Source organism: Lepisosteus platostomus, chromosome 6 (genome assembly GCF_059453375.1).
Source record: "Lepisosteus platostomus isolate fLepPlt1 chromosome 6, fLepPlt1.hap1, whole genome shotgun sequence".
NCBI classification, from domain to species: domain Eukaryota; kingdom Metazoa; phylum Chordata; class Actinopteri; order Semionotiformes; family Lepisosteidae; genus Lepisosteus; species Lepisosteus platostomus.
Window position 1 is genome coordinate 53,961,622 of NC_142616.1, and position 21,535 is coordinate 53,983,156.

The 21,535-nt window shown below is 35.1% G+C and overlaps 1 protein-coding gene across 1 annotated transcript in view; it reads left to right on the plus strand.

Moving 5' to 3' along the window:
• The first annotated feature begins 817 nt into the window (after positions 1–817).
• LOC148661897 (contactin-4-like) overlaps positions 818–21,535 on the plus strand; it is a 328,736-nt gene continuing 308,018 nt past the window's right edge. Inside the window, exon 1 of the mRNA XM_088636370.1 lies at positions 818–950. The gene's annotated coding sequence lies outside the window, so the exon portion shown is untranslated. The remainder of the gene's footprint in view (positions 951–21,535) is intronic.

Genomic DNA, 21,535 nt, shown 5'->3' on the forward strand with positions numbered 1-21,535 from the left:
TTTGCAAAATCCTGTTGAATAGCATAGGTTGAAATGAAATGAAAACACTGTGGATTTGTCAATTAGCTATCACCTTTCTGAAATGAATTTACATGTATCTTGGTAAAAGTTTAAGATGGTATGTTTTTCTAGTTTGTGTTTTGTCACATTCTATATCCTAAACATTAATCATTCTGAAAATGCTAAAATACACATTTTACATTCCAGGTATTGTCTTTTTTGACTTTCAGTCAAAAACAAATTAATTGTTAGGCCTCATTACTGTACCTTATTACAGTAAGGATTCTACATTTATTTATTCAAGTAAACTAATTTTGAAGAAGACAACCCAAGTGTAAGTATTCTTTGCTAATAATGGCTGAAATCTATCAGGTCATTTAAAAAAGATGTTACTAAGATGAAAAGGAAATTCAAAAAGATTCAGAATGAAAAATCTGACAGTTGACCTTTCATGTAAATATATTCAGTATTACATGCAAGTAACAAAACCATGAACTACAAATATAAAATGGAAAACATCGACATTAAATAAGCTACCTATGAAAAAGACTTACTGCAGATGTTTATTTAGACACAACATTTTAATCTTCTAGACAATATGGAGAACCGATACAAAGGCAAACAGAATATTAGTTTAATTATTGCTTTAATTAAGGAATGTTGCTTTAAAATTGCAAAATGCCCTCATAAGACCTTATTTAGAGTATTGTGTACAATATTTGTGTCACTGTTTTGGAAACAATCCATAAAAAACAGACTAGATGCATTCCTGGACTCAAATAAATTCCCTGTTCTGGCAAAGTAAAAGAAGCTAAATCTTTTTAAGTCTTGAACAGAGAAGACTACAAAGAACTTGATTCAAGTGGTCAAAATGGAATTCTTCAGAATCAAGAATGAAACATGAGCCATAGAACACAAATGGAAACTAAGGAGGAAATGTATCTGAAACTGTAAGTAGAGGGCACTTGTTTGCACAAAGGGGAGATCTAGTTGTCTAGATTTAACTACTCAGCTGTGTTGTCGAAGACCCTGACTTCTTCAATGAACAGGCTAGATAAAATCCTTGGAACACATAGTTTCTTAAGAATGACCACAGTTGATATTTGCAAATGTTTTAAATAAGAACTTACAACTAATTGTGATTGTGAGAGAGGGGGACAATCAGTTCCCAGCAGATGCTTCTTAACTAAAGAAAGTCAAGGTCACTAAGTATCAAAAATCTTTTTAATTCTTGGTTTACCACTTCATATTTAAGTAACTGCTATTGAAAATTATTGGTTAAGTGCAAGAGCTAAAATAATTTGGTAGAATATTTGCTCAAATAAACATTGATTGATATTTCTATTGTTAAATGAAATGTCTTTTCTTTTTGCTTTAGGCTTTAATTGTTCAGTTATCGTTGAAAACTCTATTTTATAAAAAAATACAGAACTGTAGGTAATGTTAATAAAGAGACTAAGTACTTAATCCAGGCTATCACATCTTTTTCTTTCGTAACCCAGTTACAAATAAAGTACAGTATTATGTTAGTTTAAATTTAGAAATTGTTGCAATTACAGTACTTTAATTCTGTTTGTTTTTCATGTTTTAAAAGTCATAGATTATAGAACTTCAAATGATTTCATTAACTACTGTAAATCGGCTGTTTGTGTCTTTAAGTTTGTGTAACAAAGATCAATCAACAGTAAAACCAGAAATAAAAGATACATTTTTCTCACAAATTAAACATCAGCCAATATGAAAAAAGGACAAAGTGGGATCCAAGAATAATTGGCAGATAGCACACATGAAAAGGTTTGAAAAGATGTCCTGCCTTTGAAAATACAGCAGTAGCTGATAAGTATTACATTTTCATATTCAATGTCAGTCATGCCACATATCCAAGCTGCAGTGTATCACATAATACGTTCTATGAATTAAATATATTTGAAACATTTTTCAAACAATTCAAAAGTTTGTACTCACATTTTAACTGTTGGGAAATACTTGTTTATGCAGACCATCTTTGGGAATATTCTGCATGTTTTGATAGTGATAAAGCTGTTCTCATGTGTTATTCTGTACAATAATGTCTTGTATGTGGAAAATCCATGATGAAAATTTTAACATTGAGTACATAGGATTTTTAAAAGTGCTAGTCTTCAAAAATCTGTACTGAAATTTTACATATTTCTAATGATTAAGTAATATCCTATTAAACGTTTGGAAATTGATATCACAATGTTTCAATTAGTAACCAAAATTCAGCTGAACTTGGTTCAACTTGCTCAGTTGGTTTCACTAGAAATGACAAGGATAATTGGGATTTTCTGACACTGGTTGATTTTAAGAGAATTATATGTGGTTGTGTTGTAAATGGATCTGAATTGCCCAGTCTAAACCACTGAAAAAAACATGACAGTCTTCATGCCTTGATTTGAATGCCATTTGAAAACCCAGCTGAATAGCTCAACAAAACTTCTTACTAAACATAACCTCTCACCTCTTACTCTCTCCCCCAATGCAGCAGTTTCTTGATCTAATACGCATCTGTTTAATTTCATTTCATAACCCATAGATAACATAACCCAATGAAGTGCAAATCAGAAATGGTAAAAATGACAGACACGCACCTACTGTAAACTCCATTACAAAAAAACACATATTGGTGAAAGCTTTTTGTGCCAAAACATTGATAGTATGTAATAAATTCTAATAGAATTTACAAAGAGTGTGCATCCTCTTCCTTGAGCCATAACAACCAACTTATTATTATATAATGTACTAATATTTTAAAGTTTTTGGAGCCCACGGCAGAGAGAGACTCAGATTTATCAGTTGACTGTCTACAGTAAAGTAAGTTTCTCTTTGCAGTGCACAGTACAATCACACCAGTACTGTATATACACATTCATGTCAGAATTCACAAGGAATTTGTTAGCACTTTCTTGAATTTCCAGATAAAACCTTTTCAAGTAATATATCTGTTTCATCAGGTTGCTATTTTTTAACATGGTCACAGAGTTCAATTCTGTTTTATATTTTCCCTTAGAGCCTAAGCACAATAAAACGTATGTACAACAAGCAGTTGTGCATCTCCCACAGAGAGAAACCGATTTCAATTTTTTAATCCCTTACAGTTCCCCCTTCCCTACGGCAGGTGGTATTGTGATGTAGCAGAGTATCGACCGAGGTTACAGCGAATCCTTTTTATTACTCACTTTTTGCTTACTGCTTTTTATGTACTACAAAACACTCGAAAACTCAAAAACTCCTGGTTGCACATATCTCACATCTAAATGTATGTTCTTATTAATGATTTTAAGACATAAAATCCGAGTCTACAGTTTTAACCCCAGTTTTACATTAATACAATTACATTTTACAATTAATAGCAAAGGATAATAAGGAAGAGTACTTTTTGTTAATTTATGGTATTTATGGAAATTAAGCAAACCTATGTATTCGTTTTGCCATTTTACAGGGGTACTTCAGCATTTTGTCTTATGACCATGGTCTGATGATAATTGTTGCTACAGTATATACCCGGGCATTACTGTAAACATAAAAAAGAGAATTCAGCAGTGTTAGTGGATCAGTAAATGACTCACTTTCCTCTGGGTTACAATATTCAATGTCCTGTTGTAAGGACCGGGGTAGGAAGTGATGTCCTTCAGATTAGAGTTTTTGGCTACTTAGTCATTCAAACGTCAATAGTACTTATTGTAAGAGAGGATTTGTTAACGCTCATTTGTTGGCTAAATGTTACTTTAGACTTTCACAATCTGACCTGCCTAAAACTCCCACTTAATTCAAATGTTAATGCATCTTCTCACTTCTCTAACTGATCTGTTAGTAAACACTGTACACACCAGGCTGGTGCTGCACTTACTATAAGTAGGAGGTAAAGTTCCCTCCTACTGTGTATGTACTGTACAGAATTTTGAGTTTGTTAAAAAGTGCTATCTAAAAAAAACAAAATGTACTCTTTTATGGAACAGAACTAATTCAGGCAACTACAAAACCTTGCTGAAATAAAAGTGATGTTCATAAATCTAATTTTACCTGACTTCTAACTTCATACTCCCTTAGTGATCATCTTATCCACGTTATTAAAGAGTTAGACTCATAAGCCTGAGAAGTCATAGAGCTTACAACTCATTAACTCATTTCAACCGCAGGGCTCTATGCTGTCTGTGCTGTAATATCTGTAATAGCAGTATCTTATTTTAAAAGACACAATTCAGCTACAGAAAAGTGATGCCTTCACTTGTCCATTTTGTCTTACTTAAATACTTAAGTTACTAAAAGTACAATAGTCAATAAATTCCAGTTTAGTTTTTTTTCATATTAGACTGAACATCTTTGCCCAGAAGGCTTATTTAAGAATACTAAATGCATAGTGGGTTTATGAGAAAGCAGTTTTGAAGGTGTTTATTCTTCAGTTTGGTTTTTGCATGGCTGAAAAAGCCTGTACGTTTTGCATTGTCTTTTTACTGTTGTCTTAAATATTAAGGCTAGGAACAATTTAATCTGTCTGTTACATCCTCCTTCCTGGAGTGTCACTCGGCCCGCAGTTGCCCTGGGAAACCGGGAGCAATCTCATGACGGCTTATGGTTTTCCATGGCTCACTGCCACAATCGGAGCCCATCACAGCACATCCTGCTTCTTTTCTAATCATTACTCCAATTATTCAATCAGCTCTTTCTCTATTTAATGCAGAAGCATCTCTGTTGTGGCAATTCATTATTAACCTTTCACAGGCAGTGCTGCCTTCAGACCATTTTTACTCACCCTCTGAGCTGATCCCTCAGCCTGGTCTCTGAAGGAATCCCCACAATAACCATGTTCTGTATATAGGCGCACCTTCTTGTGGATCATCCCCAGCGTGGCTGCCCAGCCTTCTTGCCAGACATCTCTGCCTTTCATATTGCACCCTGTAGCTAAGCACAGTTCAAGACCTGGGTGGCTGTCCCCTATTCTTTTCCTTTTTTCTTCCATCTCCTTGGGAACTTTGCAATGAATCTGACTGCTGGTGGGGTCATCATTCACTTTGATGATTAAGCACCCAGTCCATTGGTTCCAGTGCAAAGCTCCCTAATCTCTATGCTGTCCAGCAAAGACTATCTAAGCACCACTGGCCAGTATTTCCTTATTCAATTATTCACCCTCATCACTTTCCCTCTGTTGTTCCAGTGTGCTTGATTCCCTCTCAGTCGGGTCTCTTTGGGCTTCTCCATAATTCTCCGGCCTCTTGTTTTTTAATTCTGCCCAAGCACACTAGTGCACAGCCATGGCTTTACACCCATTTCCTATATATACTGTAGCACCCTTCTCAGAAGTTAATAGTACTGTAATATCTTGCTTTAAAAATAAACATCTGAGAACTTTATTTCTGCTTTTTTTCCCAACCAAAAAGCAACACAGAATTGTCACATACAGTATGTCATTTCTACAAATTTAATACATTTTAAAATTAATGGCTCTGTTTTGATCTTGAAACATATGTGGTAGAGTTATGCAATGGTTGTAAATGTAATGCAATGTAAAATCTTTGTGAATAGAACTGAGTTCAATAATACCTGCATTCCAAGCAAAATTAAATAAACTATAATTTGCTTTAATTACTGCATTTCTTCAAATATCTGCCATGTTTCATTCAAGTAAACAAAAACATGGCATGTACAGTTTTCTATTAAAAAAATAAATAAACACAACACATTGCAATAATTCTCTTCCAGTTTTATAACAGAGAGGAAAAGAAACTTCCAAGTGCTACATAAGAGGTACAGTAGTTTTATTTTAACAAGCAATGTTTTTTTGTATACACAGAGTTCAAGTGGTTACTAAAGCTTTCTCAATATTCTGGCTTCAAGAGTAAGAGTCTGGTAGGCAACTTAGAACTAAATTTAGGGAAAACGTATTACAGTGACTGGGTAGTTGGGTAGTCTTATAGGGCAAGTTAAGACATTAAGGTGAAGAAATGGGGAGCAGAATATCATCATTTTAATAAAGATTACAACTAGGCCCTGAAGAACATTTATTCATGTGTAAGTCTCAACTTTCACCCTCTTTGGTTGAGATTTTTCAAAACCTAATTGTGAATGGAGTCCTGGAAACTCTCGATTTGTGTCTTAATTGTTGTTCCTCTAAACCATGTAGTCATCTGACCATCAAGTGAAGATGTTACATATTTTTTTGTCTTGCTTGCACAGCGAACCTATAAAAATAAAAAAAAACCTTGCCTGACAAACCGAATGTTCAGAGAGCATTTCTAATTATGTGCAGTACAGGTTTTAATTGCTTTCATTTCCATAGAATATGAAACTATCGGGAAAGGTTTTGAGAGTTTTATGCTTATTTTTGAGAAAATACTTTGTCTTAAATAGGAATATAAATTAATATGACCCTTGAGATCAAATCCTATAGACTTGCATGCACTTTGCTTTAAAATTAACTGTAGTTTATCCATTAAATATTAAACCTAATTAAGTACTGAAACTAATTTTGACTGCCTTTTGAAGTAATATATTATTATAAATCTATTACACATCTATTATTTTGATCAATCCTTACTCTAACTCTTCTTTGTATAAAAATTTTAACAGCGAGTATTGTGTTGTACATAAAGTTGTATGGCTGAGGCAGGTATCCTGCTGTCAAAACAGTCTTTTATATTTGTCATTTTGGGGGGGATTAGATGATGTAGAATCATCCAGTATAGGGCAAATCTGTACCACTGTCAGTAAAACTGGCTAATGAGAGGTGTAGGAGGCTATTTACGAGAAGGTTACAGTCTGTGTGATGTGGCATTCAAGGATCCGTCTTCAATGGGAAGTGGAAAAAAGGAATGTTCTGTGAGCTTTAACACCGTTCATAACGAATACGAGTCTGTGACACAAATATCACTGAAACTGTGAAATTGTCTTTCTTCAGTATTTAAAAATCTAACAACAATTTTAAAGGCTACTGATGGATTTAGTGGATGACCTGGCTGTTTTAGTCCTTTTTTATTCTTTGTGTGACACAATTTAACATCCTATACATCATGGGTTATAAATCCTCAATACAGCAAAGCAAAATTGCTTCATACTGTGATAAACTAAATTCATTTTTGTACACTGTATTTTTAGCTTTTTTTTACATAAGGAGGTACCAGATTTCAGATAGTCTAATCAGTTTAACCGTGGTGTTATTGGATTAATTGAAAGATTGGTGATGTGTTGGGCATACTGTATATGACATGGTTTGTTCATTGTCAATAACTGCTTAAAGAAAAGCATGCACTATTTAATATACAATTATTTATGAAACAGGATAGATACTTCAGGCTGTTTACAATTAATTTAGCAGAAAGATACCTATAATGATTGAGCATTTTTTCAGATCTGTATGTGAAAAACTATGTGTCTTTTCCAAGTTTGTGACTTTACACTGCAATGGACTGTAAGGGAGGTTATCTTTTAAAGAGACATCAGCTCGGATCTTCTCATTCATGTTCACCACAGAAGACTCTAACAACAGTAGCAGGCTTCTGACCATATACCAAAGGTCTCTATCAGGGCATAAAAGTTCTTCCACAAGTACAACATAATGATCTTCAGAGATGGGAAGTAGTCATTAAGTAATAAAGAAGAACAATTATTGTAAGATACAGCCACATAGTGACAATGTTTTCATCTGCTCTCACTTGGAATATGTTTTTTTTTTAAATTTTGGTTACCATGCTAGAAGACAGATATTGCTGTTGTAGAGGCACAGCAAAAGAGTTCACACAGATTAAAAGAACCAAATCCTTTCACCCTGAAACAGAGAAGATTAAGCTGGGACTTGATTCAAGTATTGAATAAACCAAAGGAATTGATCAAGTCAATTCAGTAAACATCTGTAAGGTCAGCAACAAGACAAGGACCTGGGAAAAAAGCAGAAATCAGGTTTAGGAAATAATACAGAAAACAGGCACTTCATTTCACAAAGGTTTGTGAAAGTCTGGGACCAGCTCAGGCCACATTCTCAAAGCTGACTTCCTAGGATCCTTTAAAATGTATTGAAGAAATTTTGGGGACATTAAAATACCATCAAAGAAATAAATAAGACACTTAATGATTTTGTCTAGTTTGTGACCTTTCCCTAAGAATTTTCTATTCAGTTCTTTGGCAACATAACAAAAATGCTGCTCTTCCTTCGTATCAATAGAAACATATGACATGATAGCAACACAATTGTATAGACTCCAGGGAATGCTGTTAAGATAATGTCAATCTTTTCTGTATTGCTGCGAAATAATATGGATACTAGTCACCAAGCTAAAATGTGATAACAGCATCATTATATTGGATAGTTGTTTTCCTCTGTAGGATGCAGAAATGAATTAACACCTATTACAATAAATGACATACAGTAAGAATAAAGCAAGAAAGTGTCTGTGATGCACACAAATAATACACATTTTTCTGACACAGGGATTTTCATGTGTTTTCTGGATTTTCTTCCATCAGAGCTCTTAGATACTTGAGCCAACCTTTAATAAACTAATAATTTGCTTAAATGGCCTGAAGATCAGTTATAATATGCATCGTAAAAGGGTCCAATTAAGAAAATTACTAGTTGGGCTTTCAATGAAGTCATTGAGAGCTCAGCAGGATTTAAAATCAAATGATAATGGAGTAATGAGATGCAGGGTTGGGAAATCATGATCTACAGTAAATGTTTTTTTTTCAGCACATTTACTTTTGACCTATGATTTAAAAAGTTAGTCCAACAATTTTGGTGCAGATCTTTGAACCAAACATTTGTATAATGTAATCAACTACCTGAAGAGCTGGTCCTGTATTGAAAAGGACTGGAAGACTAAAACTACTCCTACCCTGGAGCATATACTGTATATTGGTATTTTTACACTAAATGGTTCTATTAATATCATAGAAGTTTTAAGTAATGAGCTGTAAAATAACTTAAGAAAATCTTGATTCCCCTTTCCTACATAATCTGATAAGCAGAGATAAGCAGATAATCAATCATCTGCTTCATCACACTGGCCCCATGTTTTGTTTTTTCTTTAGAAGGATAAAATTCGACTAAATTTTACATGTAAAAGTTTTTTTTATGTTTTGGTTATTAGCATCTACAGTACCTCAGATGTCACATTAAAAATCTGTAGTGCCATGACTTCCAATAATTTTATTATATTGATATTTTCCTTCTGCAGTTCTACAACCTGTAACAGGCTGTAGATGTTTTATATTCACTTTATGGTGAGTAACATAACATGTTAGTACTTCCTGCTGCAAAGCAGAATGGTCTCAGATAAAGGCAAAAACTACAGTTTATGCCCTTTGTTTATCTGATTTTTGTTAGATTATGATCTTCAGTTTTTAGCTGTGACGTATTATATTATAATTTTATTATTTTATCATCATTTTACACAATAGTGTGGTTTTGCAATTACTCAATTTTAAATGTTTTAACCAGTATATCACATATATCACAACCATAGTACTGCAATAAGAATTTTTGTAAAGACTTTTTGTCTTTTTGTAAAGTTAAGCATTCTATCATTTTTGCATGCTACCAACTGGGGAAGACAACACAAAGAACCATATAAAAACAAAAGAAAAATCCATTCATAAATTGTTTTTTATACATCAGAGGGACTCAGGCTTCATTGTTTTGGCACAGAATTAGTTGTATCTCTAAATACTAAACATGTTTTCTATTTAATATACAATTTTGTATGTGATAATAAAAAGCTGCACTCTCAGATTTGTGCCATTGGGGAACTTCGTTTCTTTGTTTGTGGAATATTGCAATTTGTTTTTCTCAACTGAATGTAATAGAACACAAAATTTATTTTAAAAACAGGCATAAAATGAATATTTGTATGCTCGCAAGTCTTTCAGAAGCATTACATTCTCCACATGTGTAATACTCTATAGTGCTGTTTTTAATTGCCAAGATTCTAATTACAGTAAGTAGACTGTCAGTATTAATGAAAAAAGCTTAAAATGATAATGGATTGTTTTACAATTTTGTACATTATTCAAGATTTTGACACTCCTACTCATCTAACATCTTCAACTTCTGAATCTTTCTGTTATAATTTAATTTTTTTGTCTATGTGACGTTCATACCATCTTCAATGTCATAATGCAGTAAGAGGAACAATATTTTGTGTCTTTTATTATCTTACACAGTTTAAACAATGAATACAAAAACATTAAGCGATCTCAATGATGAACATTGAACAGCAATGATGAACATATACAAACAGTAAAGTGTAATTTATTATACAGTATTAATCTATGGTGAGCATTTTAAAAGTATGTGAGACTTGTAATATTTGTTTAATACCTCTCATGGATACCAGACCCATAAAAACCAAAAACAAAACATTGTTAAATCACAGCAGCATCCCTTTGTATCTTGGACTCTTTGTTAAACACCTTACAAAGGTGGTTTCCTAGTGTGATATTCCTAGTGTTAATATTTCCTAGTGTGAAACCTTTGCATTTTTGCAAGTACGGGGAATTTCACGTTCTTCAGGTGGTTGGGTGACGCAATGTGTTTGAGTGCTGAGACAACTAGAGTCAGAGCACAGCATTGCATATGGTGTTGCCTGTTATGCTCTTTGATACTTAAAAAAAAGACAGAACATAAATATTAGTATTGTTTTATATTCATGTTAACAACATTCCAGAGGAAAAAAAAAATGTAATTACATTTTTAAATTCAGAGGAAATTTGCTGTTTGTTGTTATTCAACTTTTTGGATAATAAAATGATTTTCTAAAGTTCTGTAAGATGCCCTAGATTCCCCAAATGATAGCATTTCATTTTTATATCTGCATCAGTGTTTGATTTAGAGATATAACAACGAACATCTGCTTCTGATTCTGCCTGTGCCTGCACAACATGAACATGATATGAATTCCTTCCCCCTCACAAGTGAGTCACATTATATCACAAGAACTCTAAATCTTGAACAGCTGCCATCAGTTTTGAGCATCACAACTATGTCCTCACTTTAATTAAATTTAACCCAAGAAGAAGACTGAACACTGCTCTTAGTTTGACTCGTGTTTTGTCAGATATTCATGCATTTGTCATTTTGAACACCTGAGCAGATCTGCAATCTGGTCACTTTCTCTCTGTCTCTTTGTGGAGATTTAATTCTATTTATTTTGAGATGTGCACCAAAACTATATATTTTCTCTGACTAGTGAGGGCTGAGAATTGAAACATTAAGATTTTTTTTAATTTAAAGATTTTAATTTATTTTTGTTGAAAACGTCTACAATCACATATTTTATTCATGCTATAGAAATAACTTCCTAATATGCAACAATACAGAAAGTACAATATGGCAATCATTTACAGCATGAACACATGGACAGATATGGTACCAGAACTATTATTATTTATAGTTTTACAAATAGAGAGTTACAGAAACAGAGAATTACCAGAAATAGATGAAGCAGATTAATCAATAATTAAAAAATAATCATAATGCATATAAATATCTATTTAGATTGTTTGCATAATTAGTGGCACCTGGTTCTTTGTTCCCTGCCACAGCTTTGGTGATAAACAAGTCACACTGGATTAAAGAAATTGTGATGTCTCAGGGGGTTGGAATACCTTTTGGGCAGTATATAGGCAGGGCTCAACACAACAAACGCACCTTAAGTTAACTCCAAACAAAAAACAATGTTTGTTGAAAAAGGGAAATAGCACACAAAAACAAAATCCTTTGCATAAAAATAACCACTGAGTTTTTCTCTGGTGCCTGAATTAGTACAACAACTTTAAAAAAAAGTACAAAATCCTGTGTCCAGAATCCCATCCTCACTTTTCCTCTAGGTGTTTTTGTCTACTTATTCTTTTATGTTTATTAGGCAGCCTGCCTGCCTCCCTGCAGGCTCCCTGGTGGGCTGGGTCTTCCCCACACAGACCCTCATTTCTCTCTACATGGGAGCCTTCGTTAATCCATATTGAAAGTATTGCATTCACTCATAGTCATAAACATATTCTCCTCAGACTCCTCTAGCATCTTGGCTCACTTTCTTTTTCACTCGTACTTAGTAGTATGTTGCAGAGTGGATATGTTCTCCCACAAGGTCACTTACAGCTTCTATTTTCGAGGAGTTCGGCGATGTTCCTCTCTCGTTTACACGTTTGTTTTGGGTTGTCTATTCCAGTGATTAGTATCTATCTTGGCCCATAGTAATGGGTAATCATCCATAGTTTGGCATTTGTTTTATATAAAGTTTAGCATGACATCCTCAGGTGTGCCGTATTAGCCTGGGGTCAACACGACACCACCCATTTCCTTGTTTTTTTTCCCTGTGATCAGATGGAAAGTTGGAATGGATTGAAGAAGGGAGCGTGAAAAAGGGATCTTCCAATACTACCCCCTGGGATATCACAACATTTTTATTAATAATGACAATACACAAACTAAATAGCACAACATAAACATACAAGGCAAAGGCCTATGATCCAGAAAAACTCCTGACTACCAATTATTCAAATCCTATATGACACCCCATAAATAGAGATAAACCTGCCTTCTGCACCAATATAACATAAAGTTAAATCTCACTATAAATCTGGATAGTACAAAATGAATGGGACCCTACCTCCCTATTTTAGAAATGTATCCCCTAACAAGGAGAGGCTGTTTCTATACAGTGTAGTGATGCATAGCCGTTTCAGGGACGCCAAATATGTAATGTTAGTGGCTCTCTGAAGGCACCAGTTCTGTAGGGTTTGGGCATTTACTGAGACAATTATTAATTGTAGCAGTAAATCACAAAGTTGATTCTTTTGATGGCTTTAGAGTCCAACCATGCGACATAACTCAAACAACGCACACACACAGGTACTAATACACGAGGATACATTTATTAATACATAGAATATGCCTTAAACTAACAGATCTTATCGAGAGGGTTATCAGAATACAAAAGATATATATTCAATCAGTTACGAAGTGTTACATATATCAAGAGGACATACGTTCAGTATATCATTCATTAAGACCGTTTCATAAATGAACTTGGTTATAACTTCTACATTAGATACTCGAAACAAGTACATAACTCTTAGGAATTAAATTGATATCAACTGGTTGGGATAACAATTGAATTCTCGAGCTGTAATGCATTGAAGTTGAATACTCATCAGATTCAGATCTCCTGCGGGCACAAAGAAACAGTTGCAGGCTGTTGCTGTCCAATCCGCGCTCTCTGGCTGTGTGCCAGGCTGTGCTGTGCGGCTTGCGACGGTGCGCTGCTGATGCTCACTGACCGGCTAGTTAGTGTTGGCTTTAACTAGCAAAGTTTGTGCACAGGAGAAAAGATGACTGTGGGTCCCAGCAAGTCAGGAAGAGGACCGGTTCGTTCCTAATGAAGAGCTAGTTCTGAATAGTGATTCAGCTGTCCACAGTTCCGACCTGTTCACGAGGCCTGCTGCTGGTTACTCTCTGGCAACCTCCACTCTAGACTCTTAGAACAAAGGAAAGTTCTGGCACTCGGACACACTGGCCGTTCCGTGGTTGTCCGGGCTGAGTCTCAGGATGGTCAGGAGGCGCGCTGCGAGGATGTCCTGCCCTTGGGAGCCTTCTGCTCCTGGGCCGTCCTGCCCTGGAATTCTCCTTTGAATTCCCTTTAGAACAGTCCACAGAATCCTCTCCAGAATCCCTTCTGAATCTTGTTGAATCTGAATCTCGTTGAATCTCTGTGTTGCCTGTTTTTACCTGGAGGAACTTCAGCTCATTGATTGGCTGAAAGTTCCATGGGCATCAGAGTCCCACGTGGGTTACTCGGCCCTACCAGTCCCTGATTGGTTGATCAAGGTGAGATATGAGTCACTTACTCCTGACACTTAGGAATGCAATCCAGATGTCCAACTGGCACTCCCTAGACAGATAGGCGCCAATGGGTGACCATTGATCATGATAGCCAGGCTTAGCTAAGTGCATCCCCCTTTGGGAGCTGTCCTTATCAAAAGAAAACATCTTGCATGAATGGTTTCTCTGTGGCTGCACCACAGAGATGAACAGAGAAATGGGGCCTCATTTGGGAAGCTCAGAAACACTTAATTCTGCCTTATTAATAAGCCTCACCGCTACAACAGGAAATCAAAGTTTCCTCAAAAAAATAACATAATGGCAAGTTGTCTTAACAAGGTTCAAGTACTAAACTAGAATACGATCTTAAAGGCTGACTGGAACAAGGATCTCCCACCTGGCACTATCTGTTCTCCTCTTCCCTTGTTTTTTGCTGTCCTCTCTCCCATCTTTCTCTCTCTCTTCCTCTCTCCTGACTGTTTTGTACTCAATCATCTGAAAAGGTTACAACATTTACAGCCAGAATTGGTGCTGAGTGTGAACCTCAAAAAGAGACTTGAACATCAAGCCTGATCTTTTTTTTGTTTCAGTGCAAAAGTGATTATACTGTAACTGTAAATAACACCAGACATTTGCAGAGGGTTGTGTGAATAGAGCGAGGGGAGCATCTTTCAGTGAATTGTAAGGCCGCACGTTTACGTAGCATAAAATGGCTGGGGCAGTGGGACAACTGCATCTATTTAAACAACAAATACTTGATAAGTAACTTTATCTTTTCTGCACAGCAAATTACTTGTGCTTGAACCACTTTCTTTCACTTACTGCTTCACCCACACAATCACTACAACACCATATCCCAACACTTGCACAAGGTAATTATTTTATTCACTCTTTGATGGATTGGAAATTGACCTGCTGTCAAAACTGAAAAACATAATTTAAAGATGTTTAGATGAACAGCCCAAGATGAATATCTCCTGAGAAATGTCAAGTCAAACACTAAAATAGAACCCATTTGCCAAAGAAAATGTACTGGGAGGCATTACAACTAATATTTTTGTGGATTTCATATTTTTTTTAAACAAAATTAAAGCACTACTGTGGAAGCTGAATATTTGCAGTCTTGTCCAGAAACAATATTCTTTAACTTGTCTTCCAAAATAGTAACCAGAAACTATAGTTAGAAGCATTAAATATGTAGCAAATGAGTGTTGAAACCATTATATTTGAACATTTAATGCATCAAATTAGAACCTTACTCACAAAGAAATGCCCTACTGAACCATTTTAGAGAATTCTCAAGAAATTCTTCACAGAAAAACATTTATACATTCATGCTGTTACTTGACCAATCTTATCCCTTTCACTCGGACATGGTATAATAAAACACTTCCAATCAACAGGTTGTTGTCATGGCAACGGATGCAGCAAAATAGCACCATCTTTGTGGAACTGAGTGTGATAGCAATCAATTTTTTTTTGTTTTCAGTTAATTTTGAGTGTAAAAAACAAAACCAAATTGCAAGATGTTGGTGACAACAGATGAGCTGCAAGGCAATAATAAATCTTTACAAATAAAATTACGCTTTTCATGTAACAGTGAAGAAAGCAAATATGATCGTGGGGATATGTTTGCTGTATCTGAACCTCTGAACAAATTTGTGGTAAAATGAATTCAACAGGGTGATACCTTTTGGAGCCATACTCTACCAGAATCTGCCACATGCTAAGTGGAGAAAGTTCTTTGTTGTCTGAAGTTACTGTAATTGAAATTTTCAAATAAATAAACATTCATGTCAAGCAAACAACATGTACTTTAGTGCATCTTTACACAATGTCTATATTTTCTTACTATACTGGGGGATACCCAGTAGTGCCAGCATCCCCATTGAGTGAGTCATGAGTGATCAGTTCTTCTAAAGGCAATTCATTCAACTTAACAGTGAATCAAACATTCATCCAATGTGCGAGTAAACTACAGTATGTAACAGAAATGTGTATATATATATATTATATATGTATTTAAAAACATTAAATCGAATATGGTCTCCAGGCCTGTCTTAATCTAAAGTCTTTTTAAGTGTAAGATGGCTCCAATTTTAAGTACTCAAAAATGAGTCAGCTGAGGCATAGTGAGCAATCCCAGAAAAGCTGTTTTTCCCAGTACAAACAACTTTTTTTAATTTCATCAGATATGAGTAGGTGTGAATTGCTTGAATTTAAAACACCTTTACATCTCAAATGTAACATGGAAATTAGAAGAATTTTTAAACAAGATACTGAATTTAGGGCAGAACTCATTTAGCTTTGTGGAATACATAAAGGATTGACATTCACAGCATAGATTTTAAATCAATACAAATAATCCATTTTATCACTGTGTTTTTCCTATACCGAGGAAGCATACTGTAGATATAATGTATTGATCATAGCAAGTGAACAAGAATTTGTCATATGACCATATCTGATGCCACATACTGTGTTTAGTAGCATATACTGTCCTACTGAATTCCAAAAGTATTCAGTGAAATTCTCTACAAGTATTTGTGACATTGCAAAATGCTACTAATTTTTTTAAACTTTAATATTTTATTCAAAGCCTGAATGCTCAAACTGAAGATATCTAATGGTAAGGTACTGTAGGTTACAGTAAATCTTTGCAAAAGCTAAAAAGAAAATGCTTAAATGATTATTGCAAAAGTATTTAGATCTGTAATCTCAAGATTTGATGAAAGCAAGCCACAGGTCTTTTTGGGTAAGCCTGTATGAGTTTGGTGTGTTTTTTTGCACATTCTTAATGGCAGATTTACTCAGATTCTCTCAAGTAATTTCATTTCCTATTTTAAATAGGATTCAATTCAGGATTTTGACTGGGCCACTCAAGGACATTCACTTTCTTATGTATAGCTTTGGCCTTGTGATTTGGATCATTGTTCTGCTAAAAGGGACAGGTTACAGTCCCAGTTCTGGATCTTAAACCAGTACTTTGCACCATCTATGATCCCATCAGTCTTGGCAACTTTGACTGGGCCACTTTTCCTTTTCCTGATGATAAGCAGAACTATAACATAATTCTGGCATCAACATGCATAATTGTGACGCCATGTAGGAATGATGTTAACCGAGTGATGCACCATGTTAGGTTTGTGTCAAATGTAACACTTTGCATTTAGACCAAAATGTTCAATTTTCTCTTGTGTGAATACAAACCATTTTGCTACTTGGTTGCAGCAACCCTTAGTTTCAAACCTGACGTGGGATTTAAGATTTTTTACTGAGCTCCATCCAAGTCCTGTTTGTGGAGTGACAGGGATATTGTTGACCCAGGTACATTTTTTTCTATCTCAACCATTGAACTCTGTAACTCTTTATTGCTGTGGCCTCACAATGGTATCCTTAACCAGTTTCCTAGTTGTCCTACTGATCAGATTGGAGGGACAGTTCTTAAGCACTGCCTGTGTCCCTTCTATTTTATTAAGAATCTTTGAAATCTTTTATACCCTTCTCCTGATCTGCACCTTTATACAACTTTATCCTTGTGTTACTTTGAAAACCCCATGATCTTCAAGGTTAAATCTTTGCTTGAAATGCACTATACGAGTAAGGGAAATTACAGAGATAGGTGTATTTATTTTAAAATCATGTGAACCACTTTTATAGCACACAGATAGAGACCACTCAACTGATTGTGCACACAAAGTAAATCTGTTTACCAAAGCAAAGGTTTTGAATACTTAGAGGAAATGATGACTTTTCCATTTTTATTTCTTATCAATTATCCATTTCTTTTATTTAAATTTGTTTTTTTCTTGAGAAAGAGTAAGTTATGTATATAACAATATTAATTTACACTTAAAAAGTGAAAGCTTGCAAGTCACTGTTTGCATACATACAGTAAATGTTTTATTTTTAACCCAAAACGTATGCAGACATTTATCTTTTTTCCATTTATACCCCTTCCAAGTGTATACAATTCACCAAATTATGAAATAATAGACATTACATTTTAAGAATTTTAATTATGCTATCTAAAAGTATAAATCTATGAATTTGGTTAAATGTTTCTTTGAGTAAATGGATGCAATAAATCTATACAGTAATTCTAGTATAAAACTGTGCCTACTGTATAACCTAATAATCTGGTAAATGAATCAATTGAAGAAAAACAAATTACAGCAGATAACATAACATTTTAAATACACCATAATACTTTCTTAACTATGCTGTTGTGGTTAGGAGTTAAAATTTAAAGGGTTAGCTGCAGTGCAAAGAACAAATACATAAGTATTAGGTATCACTGTAATTAACCATTGCTAACTCAGTGACTTCATCAAACAAGGTTTATCGCAGTGGTTAGCATTGTTGCATTGCAGCACTGCTGCCATGGTTTCAATTTGCTGGGTACTTTCTGCATGAAGTTTGTATGTACTTCCCATTTGTCTCCGGGTGCTTGTTTCTTCCCAGTATCCAAAGACATTTGGGTAGGTCAATTGGCTTCTGGGAAAATTGGCTGGTGTGAGTGTATGTTTGTACTGTAAAAATGTGACCTGTGATGGAGTGGTGTCCTGTCCAGGGTGTATCCTACCTTGAGCCCACTGCTTGCCAGATATGCTCTGGCTCTCACACAGACCACAACAGACAAAGTGGTTGACTGAATTTGTCTTCAAGCCAGATAACTTAGTCATACACTTAGAACTTTTCAAAATAATCTGTTCAGGAGTAAAGTTAAATCAAAACTTTGAATCTTGATACAGACCAGTGTATTTCTTGGATTGTTTGGAACTGCATTTTGTCTACAGTTCAAGACTTTTGCAGACCTTAATGCTATGTCTGTTGAGATTAACATAATAGGAATTGTCATCTATGGGTATATAAATAAATGACATTTTTAAGAAGGAGTCACTGACAGCCTTGTCTTTTACTTTCATAATTAAATTACATTTTTTTAAATGTCATGAATCCTTAGATTCAATGCACATGTTTCCAAGGTCTTTTCTTTGGTAATTTAATGAAGATTAGTATTCCTTCTGATGAGTAATGTTTTGTTTTAATGACAGATTAGACGCCTCAGTTCTTACATTGACCTTCATTTGAACAGATCAGTTATGATGACTGAGTAATACACAGGTGATAATTGGCTAAAGGAGAAGAGAGCGATGATATTTTTCAGCACACTCAGGAGAGCACAATGAAAAAAAAAATCTTTCTATAAGTTACTAAAGAGATTTCGGTTGCGTCTCTATAAGAGTCAATTGTTATGAATTATAATATTAATGAAGTGAAAATTTCTTCTCATACTGGATGACTCTATTACCTGAATAAGCATGTTACATATCTAAAAAAGAGACTGCTGTAAGAATACACATGCTACACTTGTGTATTATAATTATAATTCCAGAAGAGTAGCACATTTTCTGGTGAAAAGGATAACATTTCATTTTGGTTTAAGGTGATATGGTCCAAAATGTGTTTCTTAAAATGAGTGCAGAAGTTTGGCAATGCAATCTCAATTTCAGTTTGCTATGATCTGGAATAGACCAACACTTGCTGGTCGGGCAAACCATTGGAAATCACTTGGCAGTTGTATAAGACCTTGAAATCTTTTTCAGAATTTTTTCAATGTTGCACTAGGCTGATACCATATCAAGGTTTGTCACAGTTTGAATCAGACTGTACTGTACCTTTGTATGTTTCCTTCCTTTTATCTTGGTTCCACTGGGATTTACTACAGTTTGGTCTGTCTTCACCACAGCAGACCATAGTAAACTTTTATAAGCAGGAACTAAATCCTTGTGCATGCATAATGAGACTGAATAGAAACATGACATCAAAGAATTTGCTCTTGGAGGAAATGTACTATAGTAAGTTATACTTATCTGTGACATATACACTAGTTGTGTCATAACCTTAATGGTAATTAGATCAATTTATTTAAATCATTTTGAAAGACTTTGTAGCTGTGCAAAATTAATGTAGTTAAAAAAAGTATAGGAAAACAATGTACTGTAGTTAACTGCTCGTGAACTAAAAATGCCTTTATGTCTTGCTTTTAAGTGGGAAAAAAGGAATATTGACTAAACACCAGCTGGCTTTAATTTCTTTACAAATTTACTATGTAAACTTGCTTTGTTTCCCCAGTGGAGATTCTGACTATTTAATTACAGGCCTCATTACCCTATTGTGGAATTCAAAGATGCATATCTAATATGAGCAGTTAAAAGTAATGTCACTCATTAGTCTAAGAGAGAAGAAAACCCATTCATTTTATTAAAAAAAAGAAAAGTAATCTTATAGGTGCAATCATAAATAATTTTGTGAATTGCATCAAATAAAGCTGTATAATCCATTACAGAAGCCTCCTGCTAATAGAGAATAAAAGAGTATCTTCTTTGAAAAGTGTCATATCACTTGAAGTAGCACCTTCATTGGTGTGTCCATCAAGGTGGTCTCCTGGGCATTAATGACATGGCAATCTTTTACAATTTATTTTAGAAAGTTAACAATGGAAATCGTGACTGTGGCTACAAGAAGGTCAGACAACATGCATTCTATTATCATTCAAGCCACAAAAACCTTCAGCGATAGATAAGAATTCCTTTTGCACAGTAAAGACTGTGAAATTGGCAGTGCTGAACCTAGGATGACATGTGATTGCTTAGTCTCCAAAGCAACCTGCAGGGAGTTTTGAAGTTAATTTAAGTGAAGTGAATTGATAGCTAAAGACCACTTTTGCCTCACTTTTACCCTCATATGAAATATCTTACTTTGCTGGATCTTTCCAGAGAATTTAGAACCTCACTGGACTCACAGTGAAACATTTCTTGTAGTGACTTCATTTACTACTCTCCTAGTTCACAGGGTTTCCCTTTACAATCCCTCTTTTTTTCTCATTTCCTTACTCTCCTTCTGCCCTTGTTTCTTTCCATAGCAAAATGTTTCAAGTAAAAATGGTAGAGCTCTTAGATACATGGAAGAAGGGCATTCTTGGAATAATGTTTTGATACAGGTTTCCATAGGAAATCAGCAAGGACTGCACGTCCTAAGGTTTCAACAAAGCTTCTTAATGGCTTTCTAGATTCTTTTACTGTAATTTTGGGTCAACACAAGTTGAACACACAGTGTGTTACACCCCTACTCTTTTCGAGAAACGCCCTGGGATTTTTTAATGACCACAGAGAGTCAGGACCTCTGTTTTACGTCTCATCCGAAGGACGGTGCCTGTTTACAATATAGTGTCCCCGTCACTATACTGGGCCGTTAGGACCCACATGGACCGCAGGGTGAGCGCCCCCTGCTGGCCCCACTAACACCTCTTGGTTTTAAATGGCATACTGCTCCTGTCAGGCTACAAACAAGGGCGCTTAAAAGTGAGTTAAAGGCATGACATTTCAAGGGAAAGGCACCACCCTCCACTGACCCAACCCATGGTGGCTTCACAGTGCTTTCATAGTGGTTGGGCTTGTTCCTAGCAGGAACCTGCTATCTCTGCTATTCAGTTGAGGGTCACAAAGGGCATCTGCATCCTGCATTTCAGTCCTTAGTTTTCAAATTGAACTAAAAATCTTATGTTCTGGGGAAGCAAGTGGGACAAGGCTTGTGGTAATAACCAAACATTCTCTGAGAATGACGTGCCAGTTTTGTGTTGGTAACTAAAAATATGACAGGTGAAAGAATAAGAATTACCTTATTTCAAAAGTAGCACAGGGA